Source organism: Poecilia formosa, unplaced genomic scaffold (assembly GCF_000485575.1).
Source record: "Poecilia formosa unplaced genomic scaffold, Poecilia_formosa-5.1.2 Scaffold171, whole genome shotgun sequence".
In the NCBI taxonomy this organism is placed as follows: Eukaryota; Metazoa; Chordata; class Actinopteri; order Cyprinodontiformes; family Poeciliidae; genus Poecilia; species Poecilia formosa.
In genome coordinates this window covers 225,041-247,954 of record NW_006800110.1, presented here as the reverse complement: position 1 = coordinate 247,954, position 22,914 = coordinate 225,041, and the positions used below count along the sequence as shown (strand labels likewise).

General features: G+C 38.3%; 1 long non-coding RNA gene across 1 annotated transcript in view; it reads right to left on the bottom strand.

The window, feature by feature from the left end:
* LOC107837749 (uncharacterized) overlaps positions 1–3,302 on the bottom strand; it is an 18,118-nt gene extending 14,816 nt beyond the window's left edge. Inside the window, exon 1 of the long non-coding RNA XR_001663793.1 lies at positions 3,291–3,302. This is a non-coding gene — a long non-coding RNA (uncharacterized LOC107837749). The remainder of the gene's footprint in view (positions 1–3,290) is intronic.
* Positions 3,303–22,914: the final 19,612 nt, after the last annotated feature.

Below are 22,914 nucleotides of genomic sequence, written 5' to 3'. Positions count from 1 at the left end.
CCCTTGTTAAAGAAAATGTCCCCACAAGCCCCCTTTTTTTTATTTTTTTTCCTTTTAGGATTTCTTTTAAACTCCGGAGAACAAATGGATGATCACACCTTCACTGCATCCAGCCGAAGACAGCACAGAGAAGATCTAGTTAGCGGCAAGATGGACTCAGGCATAACTAAAAAATGCCGGTGAACTGTCAGCTTTTCAGTCTGCTGTGTGGCACAAGTTCCAATTAAGGGAGGAAACTGAAACCAAGTGACAACACGAGGACTGCACAAAAGATAGAGAGGCTTGTTTTGTAGGTAACGAAGGCAACATGCAGCACTTCACACAACACAAAAACAGGAAACTTTTTAACACTGGTGTCTGTGTAAGCTCTTGAAACGGTGCTTTAAAGTTTAAAATGTGTGTTGTTCTACTGTTTAAGACGTGCAATTTGTTCTAATCAAGCAAAACCCACATATGCATGGTCAAATAAAAGGGAAAATGTGAATGATGCTTCCGTCTTTTCTGTTCTTGTAAGGTGGAGAAAGCAGTAAATTCATTGTATACACTATATCCGTCTGAAACCAACAGATTAAAATAGCTGATCTAATCTCAAATGGATCTTTCTCCAATCTTACATGGCACATTTCAAGAACTCATTGTGTGTTTTTACATATCTTGCCACAACTTGCAAGATATTTTCCATTTTTCTTCCAAGAACTCATCGGTACTTTATGATCTTACACTTGTTCAAAACGTAAAGGTTACTTTCCCATAACTTAAAAAAATACTTTCCAACATTGGCAGGCTTGCAGGTTTCCGGAAACCTCCTCTTTAACTTTCACAGTACATACTAACAAAGCCTGAACTTAACCTGCAGCTGCATACTCATTTTTCATGTGGGACAAGGTTTTTGCAAGTGTAAAATGTGAAATTCATGGTATTTTTTCTGTAGTAGTGACCAAACACTGATGGAAATATTCTTTGAAAACTAGTTTCTGTTTTACCTGGTCAGACAAAATCAGCTAAAACAGCACAAAATGACTGCCTACTGAAAAAAAAATAGGTGAAAATTATCTCATTTAATTTGCCATTTGCATGCTACATATGAATTTCATTTGTAGAAATTTACAGGTTCAGAAAACCTTATTTCGGCTCCCGTTGGATACGTTTGTCTTATTTTCTTACCGTGAGCAAAACTACTTTAATATTTCTAACAGGTAAGGCCTGGCCACTGATCTTTTGGGTATTTTTATATCCACTCACCTTAATCCAACATGTTTAGGTCATTAAGACGCGTCTTATTCACTAATGTCAATCTGGTAGCATCACTTATTTCATCACGCTGTGAAAAACTTTGGAGCACGGTGACAACATGCTAGCTACCGTTAAAGACGCAAGATAATGACGGGTAACCATGGCAACTGGCGACCATCTTATTGCAATGAGTTTGCTCTCGCGTCCGCCGTGTTTACAAACAAATAATCCCACTATTGGGAGCTTCACTAGAACTTACTGGTTACTTTAATGTAACTTTCCATGAACTTGTGAATATTTACAGGTTCCTTTTCTAAAAAGTGAAATAAATACCCAAAGACTTTCCTGTTACTGACCCTAAACTGTAAGGTCAGTTTTTCATAGCTTGAGTAACTTCTTTGAAAATAATACTTTTAGGAGTATTTGTACTATTACTACCAGTGCGTTCCCATATGGGGCAACATCCTGGACCCAATCGGGTATCTAAAAGAAGTCACTCCGCTGGTGTTGACGTTTTATCACTCTCGCTTATGTTATTTGTTATGAGGACGATCAAAGTGACGATAAAAAGTATTTTTCACTGAATTATCTCCGCATAAAGTCAGTCATTATCATGACAGGGTGACAAAAAGTCTTATGAAGTTTCTTTTTGTTCTACGATAAATGAGATAATTGCAAATCTGTAATCTGGTCAATCATCAAAGCAGTCAAAATACTGTTGCGTTAACATAAAGGATGTAAAGAATGGCTTTAATGGCTTCTTTGTGTTCACGGCGATTTATAATGAGAGAAGCATTTTTCAGTTTGAAGCCAAAGACGTTTCAGTTCTTCAAAAGGGGTTAAGCTTGATATGTGAAGTTCTGGTCTGGAAGAAGTTATGCAACTTTCCTTCACTGCTATGAACATTACTTTAGTTTCAGTATAAGTCTAAGGGTGAATCCTCATCAGTCGTGTTTAGTCTAATCTAACTCATTTATTTACCTAGAAAGTCTGGTTCGCTTGGGGAGGTGTGAATGCAAACTCTAATGCGGATCAAGTTTGGTCTCAGTTTGGTTTAAGTTAACTCTGTGTGGTTCGAATGCATATGCAGGAAGCGGACTACGGTGCAGTGCATTCTGGGTAAATACAACCAAAACAAACATGGGAGTCTAGTGCTGAAAGGAGAAATGGCTCATGGTCTTTAGCCAAAGAGAAAAAAGAAATCCTACAATCGCCACTCCTTTATGTTCACGTTTTTCTGTGTCGTCTTCAGAGGGTTTCTAGTCGTTTCCTTCGGTTGTTCTTGGTGCAGCGCCCCCACAGGCGAGGAGGGGAACAGGTTTTTGAACTAGGTTGGTTAGTTTGACTCAGTGTGGTGTGAAAGAGAACCGCAGAAGCTGGAAATGTAACAAATGTTGCAATTTTGGTCCCAATTTGAACTGAGTCTACTGGACAATCAGGTGGGAAAAAACCCTGAAGATGCAGGATTTTACATTTCCGGCGTTTTCCTCATCCAGTACAGAAATGGTTAATCTGCAGGCTTGGAAAGCAACCAGTAGGAATCAGGGGAGTACGGTCTGGATTATGCAATGATTTAAAAAAATGCACTGGTAGAGGAAAAACTGCAGAGAATGAATGCAAATGATCAAAAGTCATTGTTTCAACTTGATGCAATCGTAGGAAATGATGTTTAAAGGCCATTCTGAAGTCATAAATGTTTCTGGGCCTCGGCCCAGTGACTGTAGGCCCCAGTTTTACTTCCCGTTCTTCGGTTCAGCTTGGCAGTCGAGGCGAGACCCATAAACCTCCCGCCGTGGCCCGACGTCACCCTCCTGAACTACAGCAAAGTGGAGGGGCAGCAGGGGTGGGGCGGCGGAGTCGTCGCCTCCGGCGGAGCGGAGTCACAACTTGGCATCCTCCAGTAACCTTTTAAAATGCAAGCAAGCACAGAGCCGAGAAGCCAGACTTCACATGGATCCGTTTCAGGATGAGCGCTTATCTATTCAGCAACAACACTTAAATCTGCCAAAATACTGCGCCGAGCGGGGGAAAAGGTCACGCACGGTCGTATGCAAAACCACACACACACACCGGCAGCTGCACTCCTGCGAGATACATGCAGGATCACGCCATCAGAGGCGGGAGAAATGCATTTTCTAACGCACAGCTGATCGATTTCCGCGGGAAATAACCTGGGTCCTGTGAGTTGTTATTGCTCTCATGCCATTTTGCGGATGTATTCATAAACATCCCAGCAGCTTATAGTGGTACGCTCAGCAGAAAAACTGACAGATAAATGAATCATAAAAAGGCCTGGCAAGGACAGCGTCCCCGAGTTCACCCAAACATGGCTGCTCCTGCAAGCTGCTGAGTAAGAATCGCCTCCAACCCCCAACCTTTAATAATCTGGATCGTTTATTCGTTGATATAGGAACACCAGGAAAAAGCTAAATGTTTAATGCATTCAGTTGCTATTGGAAACATTTTTTTTCCTTTTCTTGCTTCTCTTTGCAGATAAATAATCCATTACAGAGATAAGGCTGCAGTAAAGGAAACCACAGCAGGCTGGGGAATTTATATGCAATTTATTTCCTTTACATTGCTGATTTTTTTTCTTCGTATTTAAATAAAATGTTAAATAAAAACAATGCAAGTTCTACGATGGAGTGTCAGGGCCACGCTAAGAGAATAAAATATAAGATTCAGAGAATAAAGTTGAAACAACACAAGAATAAAGTCATAATACAACTTTATTCTCAAAATACTTTTATGATTCTTGTAATATTACAACTTTATTCTCACATTTTGACCTTATTCTCATTTGTTTTACTTTAGTTTTGTACGACTGTCAAACAAACAGTCTCGTAATATTTTGACTTTATTCATATACTGTTATGACTCAAAATATCACTTTAATCTTGAAATATGGCCCATGTATTATTTTGACTTTACTCTCGTACTTTAACAAGTTTATTCTCGTAATTTTATGATTTTATTCTTGTGATATTAGGATTTTACGGTCAGGTTAATCTCAGTTTAATTTCTTCTTAGGCTGGCTCTAATACTACATGTTAAAGTCCACCCTGTGCCCACTGCACAAAAACAATAAAAACCAATAAGTGTGTGTGTTATCAGGGGGCTGGAAGGCAGGTAGATAGTTTTTACTCAGAGGAGCTGTTTTCTGATTTCAGGAAACACGAATGTTGATGTTGATGGGGAGGAAAACTGATCTCGAGAAGTGAACAACAAGCACGATAACACTTATCTGGGGAGTGTGGGGCAATACCCAACACTCAAACGGATGCTCTACTATCTGAACAAAGTATTTTCCTTATAAGAGGAGAAAAAAAAAAGAAAAAGAAAGAAAGATGGTCTCTGATGTGCCGGCTTTGCACCTCCCAGTGTAATGGAATAAATGCCCATATCTTTGGACTGTAAAAAATGAGATTGGGACTGTGCAACTGTAATCCAAAGCGGAGGGAGGCTTTCAGTGTAATCAATCTCCAAAAAGGCTTTTAATGGAATCAATGGAGAGAAAAGGGGGATTGATTTCTGCACAGCGTACTGCCATTTTTAGATATTTACTCTGTCAAATCTCTCGGCGCAGGACTGAAAACTTCCATTCTCTGATATAGGTTAATTGCATATCGAGCACAGCAGTCCATTTGTTAAGTGGCACACTTTTTCTTGGTGGCCATTAAGGCACATACAGCTATATTGGAGTGTGAAACTATTAAACTGGGCCGTGATCAAAATGTTTCACCAAAATGTATGACCTCGCTGGTTGTCAAAGGTATGCAGGGTTTTTCTTACTGTGGGTTTGAAGCAGAAAACAGGCCAGAAGTTGCTGTTTTTCTAGGTTCAATACTGGTGTGTCTGTGGCAGTTTGACCAAATTATTATTATTATTTGGGGTTCAGCAGAGATATTATGACCTGCAGTAGGTAGCAAGTTGAAATTAGAACTACTGATACTCTGATTAGCTTTATTTTTGGTAAATTTACAACTTTACAAAAGAGGAAACAAAATAAAATGCTATTTTACAAACCAATAATTTACCAGAAAAAGAGTAAGCTAAGGTAAAAGATTATACTAACCTACTGTATTCATACACACAGTAGTCTAAAACAGTGAAAGATATCCAACAAGATGGTACATTAAAGTAATAAATAAATAAATAAAGTATCCATGCATTTAGTGTGCTTTTCCACCTGATAGTCCATTAGACTTGGTTCAATTTGGCATCAAAGTTGCAACATTTGTTGCATTTTCAGCTGCTGTGATTCTCTTTCACACTGCATTGAGTCAAACAAACCAAACCAATTGAAAAACATGTTCCCCTCCTGGCCTGTGGGGGCGCTGCACCAAGAACCACTGAAGGAAACGATACAAAAACCTCCAAAGATGACATGAACATCAACTTCCTTCTTCACAAAATGGAGTAGCGTTAGATTTTAGCGGAAGTAAGATTTCTCTTTTGTCTTTGGCAAAAACAACGAGCCATTTCTCCTGCTAGCGCTAAGCTAACATGTTTGTTTTAGCTGTATTTACCCAGAATGCCCTGCGCTGTAGCTTTTGGATTGGTCTCCAGACTGTTTGGTGTTCACATGTGCATTCAAACCCCACCAGACTGAACCAAGACTCAGGTTTGTGGTTGAACCAGAGTTCCCTTTTTTGGTCCACATCACATTCACACCTCCCCAAACGAACTGGACTTTCTAGACAAACAGACTGGAGTTGGATTAAAGTGGACTAAACAGGACTGGTGGGAATAGCTGTGTCTCCTTTTACTCTAGATCGAAACACTATTCCCATGTTTAAAAGTTAAAATTTTCTTTAAACTTTCTTGGCTTCATAAAGAATAAAAGTGTTGCAAAGTCATCAAAACATGTCCCTCAACCTTCAGTGTTTGGAGGCTTGTCAAAAGGCTCAAGGCTTTATTTCATGCAGATGTACCGGCATGATGAAGCACACACAACAGTCTGGGAGATACTTTTTCATAAATAGTCATTGGCACCCAAAAAAATGCATTTAGGGACATTTAAATTCACACATATGAAACTGTTTCTGGTGATAGCACCCTGTCAGAGTAACTGAGTAAAAGTGTAAAAATGGTTTATTTTAGTAACTATTATCTCGACTATCAAGTCAGAGACGACACTGTAAGGTGTAATATGGGGATCCTTGAACTTAAACTCTACAGTAATATATACTCTACTGTTCCTCTTATTAAAGAAATTGCTAAAGTACAAGTAAAACTGCAATCATCGCCATTCCTCTCTTGGTTTCTCACTTATTTAACCTTCCAACCATCCAAGAAAGGCTATAAAGCACAAAGCTCCCTCTTGTTTTCATGAATAAATATCCATCTTATCTCGACTTGTAGATCTAGCTGTAAGCTTACCATCTTTTGACAGTGAACCCAATTTTCTTTGCAATCTGGGAACCCATTACCCAATTCAAGAGACCGGTTAAATGCTGCTCAGCTGTGGTTCAGCTTCAGTTCTCTGGGTTTACAAGACACAATACAATGCAACACTTCAAACAAAGCATAACTGTAATAGCATATCAAGCCATCTGTGCCTCACAACAACATGTTTGACAGGTAATTGGAGTCTAACTCTGACAATTATATACTTTCACTATGCTAATTTGCTACAATTAAAAAGCTTTAGGCTTAACAAATAGCTCATTATGAAAGAAAGAGTCTTTAAGAAGCTGTCGAAGTTGTTTGGCGGCACTTTGACAATCGCAAACCCGGTCACAACTGACATGCTCAACTACTGTAGACATCTGTCTAAACACCATAATGTCAAGAGCAAAGACACGTAGATTTGGAGAGGTCATGAAAACGTAAATAAATCTGAATAAACCAACAAGGAATTCATGTACAAAACATTAAAAACCAGTAGTGGAAACAGTACTCGGCTCTAATTGTGCAAAAGTATTGATACTCATTAAATATTACTCAACTACGAGTAAAAGTTGCTCAGTTAACAGTTTACTCAAGTACTTACTTTTGAAAAACCTGCCCCTTCTTTGAGTTGTATGTAATGTTTAACTGGTCTGGTCTAACTAGGATATAAAATGTTTTACATAAAACCTAAAGCGTTGAAAAAACACCAAAGATTTCACTCTGTCACAAAACTAGAGATGTAAAAACATCAGAAATGATCTTAAACAACCAGCTGTTGCTGAAACACGAACCACCGGTGTAATCAGGTCCTTTCCAAACCATTTAAAGGGGACCTATTCTAACAAAATATCCACTTTTGAACATTTCTATACATTCATTTCCATCTCAGCTTCTTCTAAAAACAATTGCCTAAATAAAACCCCAACCACCTGTTGTTGTTTATTATTGTTTTTTACAGTAAACTAATGTTTTTTGGTGTCTGAGAAATGAGTTGTTTCAAAAACCTCCCAACTGTTAAGTCACTTTTGACGGCGACCGCACCGTTACCTAGCAACCCCAGCAACAGAGTTCCGCCTGTTACCTAGCAACCCCAGCAACAGAGTTCCGCCTGTTACCTAGCAACCCAAGCTGAGTTCTAGCATGTTTGGTCAACTGGTTTTATCCCTGTATGCGCTTTACAATGGCTGCTGGAAAAGACGAGTGACAAAACGCCTTAAAAAGCTCATTCATACTAAAATCTCATTATCTAGGAATGATTTTGTGAAAAAAATGTAATGAATCTGTTTTGTACAGCGTATAGACCTTTCCTAACATGTTCAAGGAAATATAATAGGTCATCTTTCAGTTCAGTACTCAAGTAAATATACTGTCCACCACTGTTAATACCACACAATAGTGTCAAAAAGATTCAAAGCCTCCATCTACTTTGAGCCTGTGGGGATCAAGCAGAAATGTGCCTCATCCATCCATCCATCAGTCCATCCATCAATCCATCCATCAATCCATCCATTCAGCCACATTCACTGGAGCCCTGAGGCTGCTTCAGATAAGAGGCTTGGTGTTTTCCACTATGGTTGGGCTCACAGAGCTACTTCAGACTGAGTGGTAACAATTGGGATTTCTTTTGATTTAACTGGAAACATCTTTATGTAGGCATCATCAAAAAGCTGCATCCATCGCAAAGCTTAACCCAGTAACGTCTAACAGCTTAACCCAGGTACTCGACCAGCCTGCAGGCTACATCCTGGATAGATTGTTTGCATGTCCTTATATACATTTTGTATGCAAGTTACAATAACTCTGTCAGTACATGCTGTGGCAGAGGAAATAATGTTTGTGGTTCATTTATTTAATTATGCTGTTTATTTTTAGTACACTCTTACAGCCACAGCGCTACTGTCATTTATAGGTACAATTATTTATTACAGTGCAACTGCTTCTCTGTTACCATTACTGCTCCTGTAATGGCTCCAAAATGTTGCTGCTGCACTGTTACATAATGTTACAGCATTACTGATGCAAAGCTACGATTACTGATCCACTTCTACTGCTACATGGTTAACATTACTGATGCAATCTTACTTTTGCCTCTTTAGTCAAAAAAGAGGCAAAAGTAGAGGCAAACACTGTTACCATGTTTGGTACTCTGTTATGGTATTTGCAACATCATTACAGTTTCTGCAACACTGTTACTGTTTTTGCTACATTGTTATTGTTGCTATATTGTGGCTGGTTTCCTTCACAGTTACAGTTTCCTTCACAGTAACTGTTTCCGATACTACTAAACTAATAGTATTTGGTAAAATATTGCTGCTTTTTGCAACAATGTCAGTTTTTCATACACTGTTGCCATTTTATTACAGAGTTACAGTTTTATGCAACACTGTTATTAGGTGTTTTGATAAATTGTTGCACTTTTTACTACACTGTTACTAGTTTTGCAACATGGCTACTGTTTTGGCTACAATGCTACAGTTTTCCTACATTGTTACAGTTTTTGCTTCACTGTTACTGCTACAGTTATTGATGTATAACTGATAGTAAACTAGTAATATCCCTATACTTGTACTGTATTTGCAACACTTACTGTTTTTGCTACTCTGTTTTTTGTAAACTGTTACTTCTACTTCTAACTTCTGCTGGTAATTTATTACAACTATTGAAACACTGTCACTCTTAAACGACTGCTACTGTACTACTGTCACATTGCTAGACCTTTGCTATGACTGCGACTGTTGCCACTACATTACTGCTCCTGTAATGGCTGCAAAATGTTACTGCTGCGGTGTTGCCGGCCCCTGGCTTTAGATGGGAAGGTACAACAGCAGGGATCCTAACTACTTCATAATTTTAAGCTAAAAGCACAAAAAGACCAGCAGGAAACTGACAGCAACTGTGATGGAAAAGAACTATTTTTTTTTCTTAAAAAGACTTCAGGATATGAGGTGAAAACAAAAACAATGTCCAACCTCAAGTGAAAGGAATTTGTTTGAAATCCAAAGTTAAAGGTTTTAAACTTGTGGCAGAGGCTCTAATGCATCATCTGGAGGGTTTTTCATCCCTAACAATAATTTGCTGCTGTATAGATTACAGATCCGGCTCGCTGAATTCACAGCTCGCTCACTCAGGCTGCGGTGAAACCAATAAGATGTACTAACATGAGTTTTCAATCAAATGGTTATCCATATGCCAATGCAGGTTAGATAAGCAAATCCCCAGTTAGATATAAAATTATTTTACTGACTTGCATAAAACCCAGAGATGTTTTCCCCTCTAAAATTACACTTTTGGATCTCCTGCAGCAATTCATACAACAGCTCGTTGTTTTGTTCATTGGGCATAATGGTGTGAAATACATTAAAGCAGCATGTTATAGTTGTGCAGCAACAAATGGAGAACACAGAAGCACAAACAGATGGTAGCCTGTCAGAGCAGAGAGATTAGTCTGTGGTTGGCATAGAAACTAAGCATGGACACTTGAGGTTAAAGGGTAAAACCACTCATTCTCAGCTATAAAAAAAAGATTGAAAATCACTTCCATCCTCTTGAAACACTTTGGCAGTTATGTTTTTTTTACTGTGCAAACATGCTGTTGTCGTCTACAGAAAGTTCAACTATTTATTGTTTGAGTCGGCTTTTCTTTTTCCTTCCCTTTCTTAAAGTCTGTGTGAATTTAATGATTTATTTCCTGTTGTGTTCAGAGTTTCTTAATTGATTGATAAGTACAAAGATTAAAATTGTGAAATATTTATTTATTTCTTGAAATCTACTGGTTAGCACTTTTGGAAGTAGAGCTTAAAAAAAGAAATGTTACATTAATGACAATTTATCAGAAGTTTCACCTTTAGAAATCAGACTGCTGATAAATTATATATAGACTGATTTATTTTTTATTTCTTTCAGATATCAAAATTCACTTTAGGTATCATTTGTCTAAATTTACAATCTGTGATATAAAAAAACCAAACAAAAAGAGAAATCTTAGGCTATGTAATCTGCTAATTACAATCTGAAAAAAAGAAGAAAAAAAAGAAACTTAATATTTCGAATCAAAGCCACAAAAAATTTAATGAATTTTCAAAGTTAATGAAAAAATTACCTTTACTTAATTTTGTAGATTTTTTTAATCTGCAATGTTCTCATTTTAGTTCTTTGTTTCCAAATTAAATAAATATGAATATTTTTGCAAATTATTCAATTATTTAACATGTGCACCTTCTTTTAGTAAGTTCTGCTCTGATCTGCATTGTTACTGCTAAAACATGCAAACATTTACTACTAATACTGTAGTTACTAAGCACTTTAAAATAACTGACAAAATTCTGCCCAGATAAAAATCCATTAACATTCAAAATATGGAAATGACAAAAGAAAAAAAAATAAAACGCTAAAACGGAAGTAAGCCAAGGAATAAACTGTTCCACAGTTTGGGAATTTTGTTCACATTTTATAGTAATAAACATTTAAGCTAATTTTCAGAACCTTGTTGGCTGCAGAACATCGATTATAATGGGATGGATCATAAACCCGATACAAACAGAAACCATAACTTCATCGAACAAAATGTATAAAATCTCTTAAAAACCTAAAACAGGACATTATTCACACCTGGAAAGGTGTGAATCTGTTTGGAGAGCTGAGCTGCGGAGAAAGCTGTGGCACCCGGGTCTGGTGCTTTTCAGGGAAACATTTAATTTCCCTTTGGGATAAATAAAGTATTTCTGAGTTGAACTGAATTTGTTTTTAACAACTGCAGCCTGGAAAACACACGGCCTCTTGAGGGAGCGAGGCTATCAAAGCAGACACCAGAGACAGCCGCAGCACTACACCGAGCAAACATGATGGACATTTATTAGGATGCAGCTAAGTAAATATACAGGCAACTGTACATCAGCAGCCAGAGGAAAAACCAGCAGAGGAAGAGAAGGGAAACTTGAATTCAACTCTCTAATAGAAAAACGTGATGGGAAACATGTTGGGATATTAGAAAACTTCAACACAATATTCATAAAATATTCTTCAATAAACATAAATAAAACCCAATAATGAAGAGATACATTTATAAAATTAACAAATTAATATATTAAAGCTGCGGTATGTAATTCTTATAAAAAACATGTCTACATGTTATGAGGCCATCTGAAGAAATGCACCAAAGTCAACTAATCAGAGCCAGGAGGCGGGTCTTAGCGCTGTCAATCAACCTTGTAAATGCGCTAAATGTGCTACAGGCAGAAAAACAGCTTAAATTTACAGGAAAACCTTTAATCCGCTGTCATTAGTGGCTATGCTAACTAGCCTTTGCATTCAGGACAGGTTATGTTAGGTGTCACAGAGAAAGAGAGAAAGGATGCTTGACAGCGCTAAGACCCGCCTCCTTGCTCTGATTGGTTAAAAACAGAAAAGCTAGATGCTTCATCATGTCATGGCAATTTCAACAAACATGTAAAACAATATATATATTCTGCTTCTTTTAAAATTCTCCCCAATAAAATTTTTACCGCCCTCGTCAGGTCACCCTATATTTTGTGTGTGTGTGATGTCAGCGATCTGCAGGCCGGCGATCCCTTCCTGTCAGCTGATTGCAAAGGGACCAGGAGGCAAATTATCCACCGCGGCTCATTGCTTCTCTCTGCGGACAGAGCGCTCTTTAGGAGGGAGTTCATATTTCACTTGTGAGCGGAAAAAGTCAGCGAACCTGATCCCTGAATTTCATTTGGAGGAAATGGGGTGATTGTGAAGGGTAACGGTAAAACCCACCTGAGGCAGTGACAGTAAAAAGCACGGCGTCTAAAATAGAAACTCAACACCTCCTCTGTTCGCCGCCGCCGCTGCGCAGGTGTTTGGCACGGCGCGTGACGAGCCGGGCGTCAAGCGGAGCTGACAGATTGTTGACATCTTCACTCACGCCATACGCGGATTAAACGCTCCTGACAGCGACTGCTGTTTTATTTCTCGGCTGAGATCTGATGAATAATGAAACGGTCGTGTCAGGCCCCGTCCTGTATTGAACGTAACATGTTCGCTCTTCGTCAACCTTTGTCCGCCGTCGCCAGGGAAGGCCGTCCTGGGACTTTTCCTCCGTACCCTGAACAACATTTCTTACTCACACAAACAGACCCATGCTGGTGTTTGTTCGCACTAATAAAACCACGCAGGGGACGTTCTTCAGATACGCGCCTCTGGCTTGCTTGCTTTGCTCCCTTTCTTGTTTTTCTCCTTCCCTTTAGTTCAGTGAAGTCCATATGGTTGTATAATTTCAGCGCGTGTGTATACAAAGTGAAGCACGCTTCCTTCAAACCCCTCCCACCTGCTGAGCTCAAACTTCTCCAAGCTTTGATTGTCAGACGCACACAAAGCATGAGTACTCAGCCTTTAATGTACAAAAAGGCCCAGAAAAAAATCATTTCAAAGCTGCCATATCATGTAAAATATACTTTTCTTCACTTTACATCACGTTGTACTGTTATTTCCTTATCAAAAACATATCTGGAGAGTTGCCTAGATTTGTTTATGCATGTTTGAGAAATAATTGAGTCTCCATGGCAACCGTTCAGCTGTCCAAAACACCTGGGTGGACTTAGCTCCGCCTCCTAGGACAAAGTTCCTCCTCTGAGCTGCAGTTTCCAAGCTTCTGCCTCAAAAACCAGCCCTCCCCTTATTCAGCTCCTTCAAACTAGCCAGCAGCAATTAGCAAACGCCTGTTTGAGTCTATAAAGAAACAGAGGCCCAATTTCAAGACGTTTGATATCAGAGTCAGGAAATGTAGTTTCTTGATTGTTCATAAATTTGCACAAAGTGCCTGGAAACCACGACACTGCCCCTTGAAGGTTCAGTAAATATAACAGTTTTATTTTTAGTTGCAGAGATGCAGGCTTAAGTGTACCATATGCATACAAAGTAATATTTTCTTAAATGTTTCTTAGCAAGAGGCTAATTGATCTTTAACATGGACTTGTTCTAATTTCAGTTCAAACAGATTAAAATGAACTAATTCTTGTTCAAAGTTCACCAGCTATCATTACCATCTAACTTCACTGCAAAAACACAAAATCTTACCAAGTATTTTTGTTCTTTTTAGTGCAAATATCTTTGTACACTTCAAAAATAGTAAGAAACATGAGCTTGTTTTAAATCTATAATTCCTTAATATTAATGAAAAATACTAGTTTCACTGATTTTCTTACGTAAAACAATGGAAACTGTCTTGCAATAAGTAAGCTGAATCAATGTCTTCATATTGTTTATATTAAATTCTGACCAAACTGTCCTGATGTTGCAGCTGAAATTGAAACTTGTCAAACTGTACAACAGTTTTTCAATCTGTTATTGTCCAATTTTGCTGAAGCTGTGTGAATCGTATCCTCAGTTTCTTGTTCTTAGCTGACAGAAGTGGCGTCCTGCTGTTCGCGGCCATCTGCTCCAAAGTTCAATGTATTGTTTGTTCAGAGCTGGTATTCATGATATCCTAGTTTCTATTGTTTTTCTATTATTTCACTCCAGTATGTCCATTCCACGCTGACATCAACAATACAGTATTGTCCACTCTTACTTGATAGTTTCTCTTTGTTGGACTGGCCTCTGTAAACCTGTGACAGGACAATGAATGTTAATCTTGCATATTAGTTTCAATTCGATTGAGGATCACAACTGCAACATTTGTTACATTTTCAGCTGCTCTGGTTCTCTTTCCCATCGTAATGCATCAAATAAACCAAACCGTTTGAAAAAACCAGATCACCTCCTCACCTGTGGGGGCGTTGCACCAAGAAACACTGAAGGAAACGCTGCAAAAACCTCTGAAGACACCAAGCGCAACTTCCTTCTTCACAAAATGTAAAAAATAGAGTGGCATCAGATTTTAGCAGTTGTAGGATTTCTCTTTTGTAAAAGAACAAACACCATTTCTCCCGCTAGCGCTAAGTGTGTGTTTGTGTTGGTCATATTTACCCAGAATGCCCTGCACCATCTGTTTTTCATTATGCTAATTTGAAAAGAGCTAGTTGTATTATAAAATTGCAAATAATCCAAAATTCTTTGTTATGTGGTGATTAAAACTTTCCACCCCCTGTTCTCTTACTACATTATTGCTTGCTCTAAATTTGTACCGTCTCAGAAGCCAAGTTTAATTACAAATGCACATAAAACTTACAATATTCCGCTAATGTCAAAAAACAAAAAACTATTTCACAATTGCAGTGTTTCCATTAAATAAGAAATGCAATTTCCAAATTTCCAACAGCCATTATGCAACGCATACAGTAGCAAAACCAGATGACCAATGGTGCTGGAGCTCTGCTTGGGTTGCTAGGTAACGGGCAGAACTCTGCTTGGGTTACTAGGTAACGGGCAGAACTCTGGCTGGGGTTGCTAGGTAACAGTGGAGTGCCTGTGAAATGTAAACTGCTCAGCTAAGCAGTTGAGTACAAAAAATATGCCAAGTGTGAATTTTGCATAATAGATCCTATTAAATTCCCTCCTTCAATTAAAAATTTCTGGCTCATCACCACCCTAATTGTAGCACAGACAAGTAAATACAAACAGAACTAAAATTACAAGAATTATGCACCATTACTACTATTTTTAGGCAAGAAGTAAAAAAACATCATCATCATCATCATCATCATCGTTCCTAATCATAAAAGTGAATCATGTTTGCTGAAATTTCAAAGATCTGCAGAGGTGTTTTAACTAGTTATGACTTGCCACAAGAGTGATTTCAAAGGAAGAAATGTTGGCACATTTAATTGGAAAAGGAATATTTTTGAATCACAGCCAGAAAATTACCCAATTATAATCTGCTATTATGAAAGAAACTGAAACATTTTGCAGCCAACCTTTGGAAAGAACAGCTGTTCCATCTAGACAACCTAGATTTCTATGGAAACTAATATATCTGCCACTCTGCAATTCCTGTATTCATCCTAACACTCATGAAAATGCTCAGAAAAGTATTTACCCCCTTTCCAAAATTTCCATCTGCTTACGGTTGTTTGCCAGACTTAATTGTTTTAGCTAATCAAATGTCTGCTATCAATTATTTATGATAACCAACAAATTTTTAACATCACCTTTGAGAAATTTTAATTTAAAAATTTAATTTAGCTCGACTCTGAACCTTCAGAAACACATAAAGACAATTACAAAGTCAGGCTTTTATCACTTGAAGTACATTTTCTAGGACTAAATAGCCACCAATTCCTTGTAGTTCACATGGAGAAGCATTCAATTTTTATGCTCCTCTAATCTGGAACAAACTTCCAGAAAACTGCAAAACTGCTGAAACACTGACTAGGTCCAAAAAAATCTGCATAATCACAGTTTATTCATGGTTTAAAGGAAGGTTGGTTTGGATGATTCTTCTCTTTATAAAAACAAGAAAAAGCCAAAGCAAATACTTTTCCCAGCTCTGTAGGTATAGTTGCGTTTCCGTTACAAATGTGTGAAAAACTTAATTGATATTCCACTAATATTGAAAAAATACACAATTTCGCAATTGGCTGTTTCCATTTAAGTCATTAAAACAACACGTTGCACCATTATCCTCCTACCACTTCCTGTCGTTTTCTTTGTAGTTTCTGCCAGTAGTAACATCCGGTTGTTGATTACATGACTAGTCTGATGTAAAAAAAAATATGTTTCACAAAAAAACTTTAATCAAAAAACTTGAGATTTTTCTAAATTATGCATTTCCATTAAGCAAATTTACTTTAATTCCAACTTGTGCAATCGAAACGCAGCTCGTGTTACATTAAACCTGCTTTCAAGAACACAAACTTTACACTCTAAAGTCCTACAGCTTCTTTTCCTAATTCAGCACTTTCTACTGAAGACAGGAAATTGAAGAGACTTCATAAGTTCACGCCCAAAAGCATCTTTTCCTGTTACTACCTCTGCCTCAGATGTCAGCACTGATGGCTTCTTCTTGTTATTGATACGAGTCGTCCATGTCAAGTGGAAACTCAGACTGCATCGCCCAACTGAGCGGCATCCTTATCGTGATCCTGGCGCTGTTGTTCCTCTAATTCCTCGCCGTCTTAATGTGTGTTCTTTGGGGTTTCGTTTACACAGATTTGGCCTCTTAACCAAGTCGTTTCCTCCACTCCTAATCTCAGGAACATGGCTGCTATCTGATCCTCAGTGAAAACCTTTTAGCCAGACTTATTGCAGGGTTTGCTTTGCTGGGCAGACAACCCGACAGCTAAGGGGTTTTCATTGCGTAATTTGAGGATGCGGCTACTGTGCCTGAAGAAAATGGGTCTAATTAAAGAGCTATATGGTGTCAGGAAGTACGTTTTTCTGTTTTGTGATTAAAGTTTTTAGGATTGTAAAATGTTCTAATTGCACGTGCTCAACATTCTGCATGAGCCTCGTAATTGGCTCCTTCCCTTAAGGTTTGTTATTCAAAATGAACAGTTTTCACATACATATCTGCAGAAAAACACTCCTTTTATGTTGCATATGTAAGTGATAATGATGCTCCACAAAAGTGGGAGCGAGCAGACAAAAGATGCGAGGGAAAGCACATGATGATAGTGGGGGATTGTTAGGTAGCGTGGAGTGAATGGCGCGTGGGAGGACCCTGCTTGCGAGTGTCCGTGGTAAACACCCCGGCGGCTTGTGGCAGAATAGGGAAGCAGATGGGTCACGGGGAGAAACATATCAGTGTGTGAAGTGACAGCCGGAGATCATTACGTCCAATCAGAGCGGTGCAGGAAGTGCAGGCCGATTGAGATTGATGGCAGCAGACTGCTGGTGCTGCTGCTTTACGACTTTGGATAAATGAGGAAAAGAGAAAGAGGGCCAGGAACAACAAAACCACCGCGTCTTCTCCGTTTCTTAACCACAGCACTCTGGTTATGTTGTGAGTGAGCCTGCTAGTGCTTGTTGCTCCACAAGCTGCTGTTGAAGTTAAATCAAATCAAACATGCTTTACTGTCCCCACTGGGTAATGCTTTGTGGGTTATATAGTGCTATCCTGATATAGGCAATCCATTTTGTAGGAGCTAAAGTGAAACAGAAACACATTAGCAAACCAATGCTGTAAAACATCAGCAGTGAAATATTATTCCAACACTGCTATGATTAAAATAAATCCCAAAGAAGATAAAAAGAAACTTTTTAACCCTTAAAACTGAAAATTAGGATCCAAAAGCAAAAACAATTTAAGAATTTAAAGAGGAATGCCTGTAAATTGGAACGGTTTTATGGTTCCATCATTTGCCTAAAGGTCAAATTCAGAACAAAAATGATAAGTAACAAGTCTAAAAGCAAATCTTCAATTATCCTTGTTTACAGTCAGATATAACGCACTGCAAAAACACAAAATCTTACCAACTATTTTTATCTCGTTTCCAGTCCAAACATCTTACAGTACAATTGAAATAAAACTAACAAGTAACTTTCATCAAGATGCTTGAGCTTGTTTTATTTCTTAATATTGATAAAACATAACAGTTGGGAGATTCTTTCACTTATAAAATGGGAAAATGTGTTGTAATAATTTAAATAATCTGTCAGTGGAACATATTGTGTTTTTATATGGAGCTCAATGGATGAAGGGGGTGACATGTTGGTGCTTAGAAAGTGTTTTAAAGAAAACCGTAAAACCTACAGCAATGATTCGTATGTTCTCTGAAAGCAGACCCCTATAGCTACGTTTTGATGCATCAATTATTTCTCTAAGGCGAAATCTGTATGAACAGCGGTTTGTGTTTGTGAAAAATCAGTCGAGCGTCAGTTACTAGAGTGGCGCACTCTGGCAGTTAAAGAATTCCGTCATTGGATTACATTATAAAACCAGAACACGGAAAAAAAAACTTAAATCGCGGTTTTAGAAAAACCGTAAGTGATATCAAAAGGCGGATTTATTTGAAGATAGCCTAACATCTTGTGACTTGTTTGGAAGTTGAACAGAGTTTCTAGACTGAAGTAAGCAGCAGTGGTGAGCTGGCAAAGACCACAAAACTGTCTGGATTTTGTGGATTTCAAATAAGCTGAAATTTGCATAAAAGTTTAAATATTTCTAAAATTATAAAAGCCGAAATTACTAAAAGATATAACAAAAGTTTCCAGAACAAGCTGAATGCTTTTATATATGAATTTCAAAAATCAGTTGAAGCGCTGAAAAACATAACAGACAGATAAGAACAAAAAACTCAATATTAAAAAGTGAGAATAATTTAGAAAAGTTATTTTAAACAAAAAAACAACACATCCGCTTATTGTTGCTTTTTAAGTACAAGCTAATGCAGACAAGCTAACTGCTTCAGATGGCAGCATTTCCTAACAGTAGAAATATTTTGATGCCAACAACATTTTGTTAGATTTAGCCGTTTTACAGAGAAAAACAGTGAAAAAATGTTTTTACTTCTAGCTGCTTTCACACACAAGCTAGCATTGACATGCTAGCCAGTTTCGAGCAGCTTGTTTCAGCCATTTTGACAAATGATTACTGTAGTGAGTGGAGTTCCTACTTTTCACAGTTTGTGTTGAAACATTGGTGATAACGGTGAACAGAATCCACCTCGTTTAAAAACGATCTGTAGCTCAAAGCAAAGGCTTTGTCTTATTTACATCCAGAAGCTTCTCCCATGCATTAGCCGCTAATGGAGCCCTCATTCAGCTCAGTTCAGGCAAATCTTCATGTTTCCATGCAGTTTCCTATTCAGCAAAAAACACATCAGTACATTGAGCATAAAGCAAAAAATGATCATAACAAACAAGTTAAAATGCGTGTACCCCAGGCAGCTAGGCGACAAAGAGGCTTCTGTAATCCTCTTGCAGGCCCACGTTTCCCTCTCTTATGCGTCTTTTAATTTATAGCAGCTCACAATGGTGCAGTGATCTCCGTGACATCCTTACAAAGTCTTTTCATTTTGTCAGTCAGCAACCTTTTTTATTTATTTATTTACTTCTATGGTGAAGTAAAGACACATCAGTGGCTGTAAAAACTTATCCGAGGTCTTTGTGTGTTCCTGATATTCTGCATTTCTTTTGTTTTGTCTGAGTCTGTTCTCACAAATCACCACAATGATTTATTTACATTATTAAAAAGAGATTATTTTATCTTTTTTGCAGTAAACCACAATATCACTGACAGGTTTTGTGTTTAATGCCATTCGGATTAATGTTTTGCTCAGGGCTACAATTAGTTTTGTATCTTTGCTTTTTAAAATTACTTGTGTTTTCATCTTTTTGCATTAAAATTTAACTGGTGTTAAGCACTGTGTGAAAATGTTAAATCCATTTGTTGTTTGCCAGTTTGTGTTGCATTGTCATTTTATTACTTCCTGCTTCAATTTAACCTGTAAAACTTGTATTTTACCGATTTACAGAGGTGTGAAAAGATATTTATTACAAACATGAAGGAGAATGAGAAAAAACTGCAACCAGCACAGATTTCCAAGGAGAAAGCCAGCTGACCAGAAAAGACACGAAGGTCTGACTTACACTTGCCAAAAAACATTTAATGATCTCCAACGGCTGTGAAAGATGACAGGAAAGTGGAACGTTTGGGAAGGTCCACATCCTGCTCCATAAACTAACTCAGCGTTTTTTAAAATACAGCCCAAGGCTTGATGCTGTGTCCAAATGAAGGCCAAGACTTGAATCTGATTGAGATATTTTTATTAAACAGGTTGTTTACACTCAAAACGACCTCCAACGATGCCGAGATAAAACATTTACAGTCAAAATTCCTTCAAAGCGATGAAAAAGATGTGCAGCGGATCCCTTACTCTGTTCGATTGGGGATCAAAACTGCAACATTTGTTACGTTTATAGCTGCTGTGGTTCTCTTTCTCACTGCAACTGTCAAACAAACCAAGCCAAACAGGAGCTAACAGCAGCTGTTAGCTTCTGTGGCTGTGCTAAGGTGGCTTCCACGGCACATATTAGCAATATCTGATGATTTGAACTGTTAACATCGGCAGTTGTAAGCGTTTTGAGAGGGAGTCTCAGGTATTCGAGTATTAAAGGTTGGAAAACTCAAGAAAACCAATGGATGGGATTCAAATCATGGACTGTTTTGGTACGAACCATCTAAAAATGTAAATTTCTTGAGTTTAAAATATTAAATTTAATGAGTACGGAGTACTTTCTAAGTGAGCAGAGCTTTCATATTTGAAATGTCTCTTTTCTTAGCTTTATTCGACACACTCCCTAATTGTTGAATGCATTGCAGAATGGCAGACTGACTTGTTCAGCCGCAGAGTCTCTGTGTTCAGTTAATTTGAGACTGTGTACAAAACGGAGCGATGTAAACTGCTGGTGCCAGACACTGAAATAACAGATCGGATCAAAACGGGGAAACATGCACATCCAGACCCATCAGGTCTTCTCCGATGGTCAGAAACAGACCGGCAGCTTGTGTTTGAGAGGAGATGTTTATCTAGAATCAATACACCACAATCTGGCCTCATCTCCCACTCTGATATGGCGCACTGCCACTTTCCACACCCCTCCAACGTCCTCAGGCGCTCCATTTGAAATTCCTGATGGCACTTATGGATTGCAAACCTTTCGTCAATAATTCCAGAATCACTCTACTTAATCAGCGTTAAAAGAAAACGGTATGAAATTTGGATACTCAATAACATTTCTTCATGTTCAGTTTGTGGAAATAATAAACTTTTAATCAACTTTGAGTACACTCATGGTGTTTTAGCCTGCAGCGTGCAGACTCCAGAGAGTTACAGATCCCATCTCCACATGACCGACGGGAAGATTTCTGCCTTGTCGTGTCACCTTCTCTTCGTTATAATCTTTCAGGGATGACCTTACAACATTATGCAGATGGCACTCCAGGCAGAATCTGACAGTTTCTGACCTGGGAAAGCGTGCTTTCACACAGATTTTTGTTTATGCGGCCTTTCATCTCCGGCGTTTCACGGTTCTTATCCCCAGGATTCTGGTTGTGTTGATTGTTCAATATGACAAGAATTGAATACTAAAAAAAACCCCAGTGACTTTCATAATTACTACTTGCTAGTATGAGAGTGTTTATAAGTTATTTAAAACAAGAATCTGGCTAGTTGGTCAGATATAAAATAAAAAGTTTAAGTGAATTTTAGCTTGATTGTTAGCTTTAGCATCTTTGAGCGCATGTTACTGATAGCTGTTAGCTAGAGTAGCCATTAGCTTAGGTGGAAGTTAGTTTATTTAGATGTTAGCTAGGATAAATGTACCAGTGTTTAGCTGTTTGCTTGAAAAGCATTTAGTTTATATAGTGGCTAGCTTGAGTAGCTATTAACCAAACTACTTGTGTGAGTGATTTTTAGTCAAACTAGCAATAGGGTTAAGTACCTGCTAGCTTAACTAGCTATTTGTACAAGTTGCTGTTAGCTTGAATAAATGTTGGCCTAACTAACTTGCTTGAGTAGTAGCTATCTTAACTAGCAACAAGCTTAACTACAGGGCATACCGGTTATTTTATGGGACAGGTGGCAACCCTAGTTTGAGTTGTTGTTAGCTTGAATAGGTAGTAGCCAAACTCCTCTTGTTCTTAGTTTAAAGAGCTACAGTCTTAATTAGCTATATGCTAGAGTATCTGCTATATTACCTGACTTAGTTTGAGTTAATGTTAGCTTGAATAGATATTAGCCTAAGTACATGTTGTAAAGTGATTCTCAAGTGGCCATCAGTTTGACTATCAACAGGCTCAAGTAGCAGTAATATTTGGAGTAGCTGATAGCCTAGCTAGCTAATAGTTTGAGAAACTATTCGTTGATATTTGATGAATATCAACAACACAAAGACCCACGCAAACACAAACAGATGAATAAATAGCCTCTCTCTTATATTTACAGTTTATTACCTACTTCCTGTTGCGCTTTTATTCTTTTAAGCTGCTCTGTCCCAGGAGGTTTCTGCACCTCTCTTTACCCTGGAGCTTACAGGGTCCACTGATTTAGAGATCCTATCTCCATATGACCAACAGGATGAGTTCTTGCATGTCGTTTCACCTTCCCCTCATTACATTCTTCTAGGGATGACCTTCCGACATCATGCATATGGTACCCTAGGCAGAATCTGTCTGTTTCTGACACAGTATAGACCCCACCCAGCCAGACCTTTGTTTATTTAGCCTTTTGTCTCCAACGCTGCGCAGTGCTTCTCCGGATTTGGGTTTATTTGCACATTCTGCTCGGCTACATGAATCGACAGTGAGGACCGTATCACAATGCAGTGGTGGTTCGGCTCTGTGATGGAAAGAAAAAGCAGAGGAGAGGAGACAGAGCGATGCTCTGTGAAGGATAGAAGCGGCCCTGCTGGAGGCTCGCCACA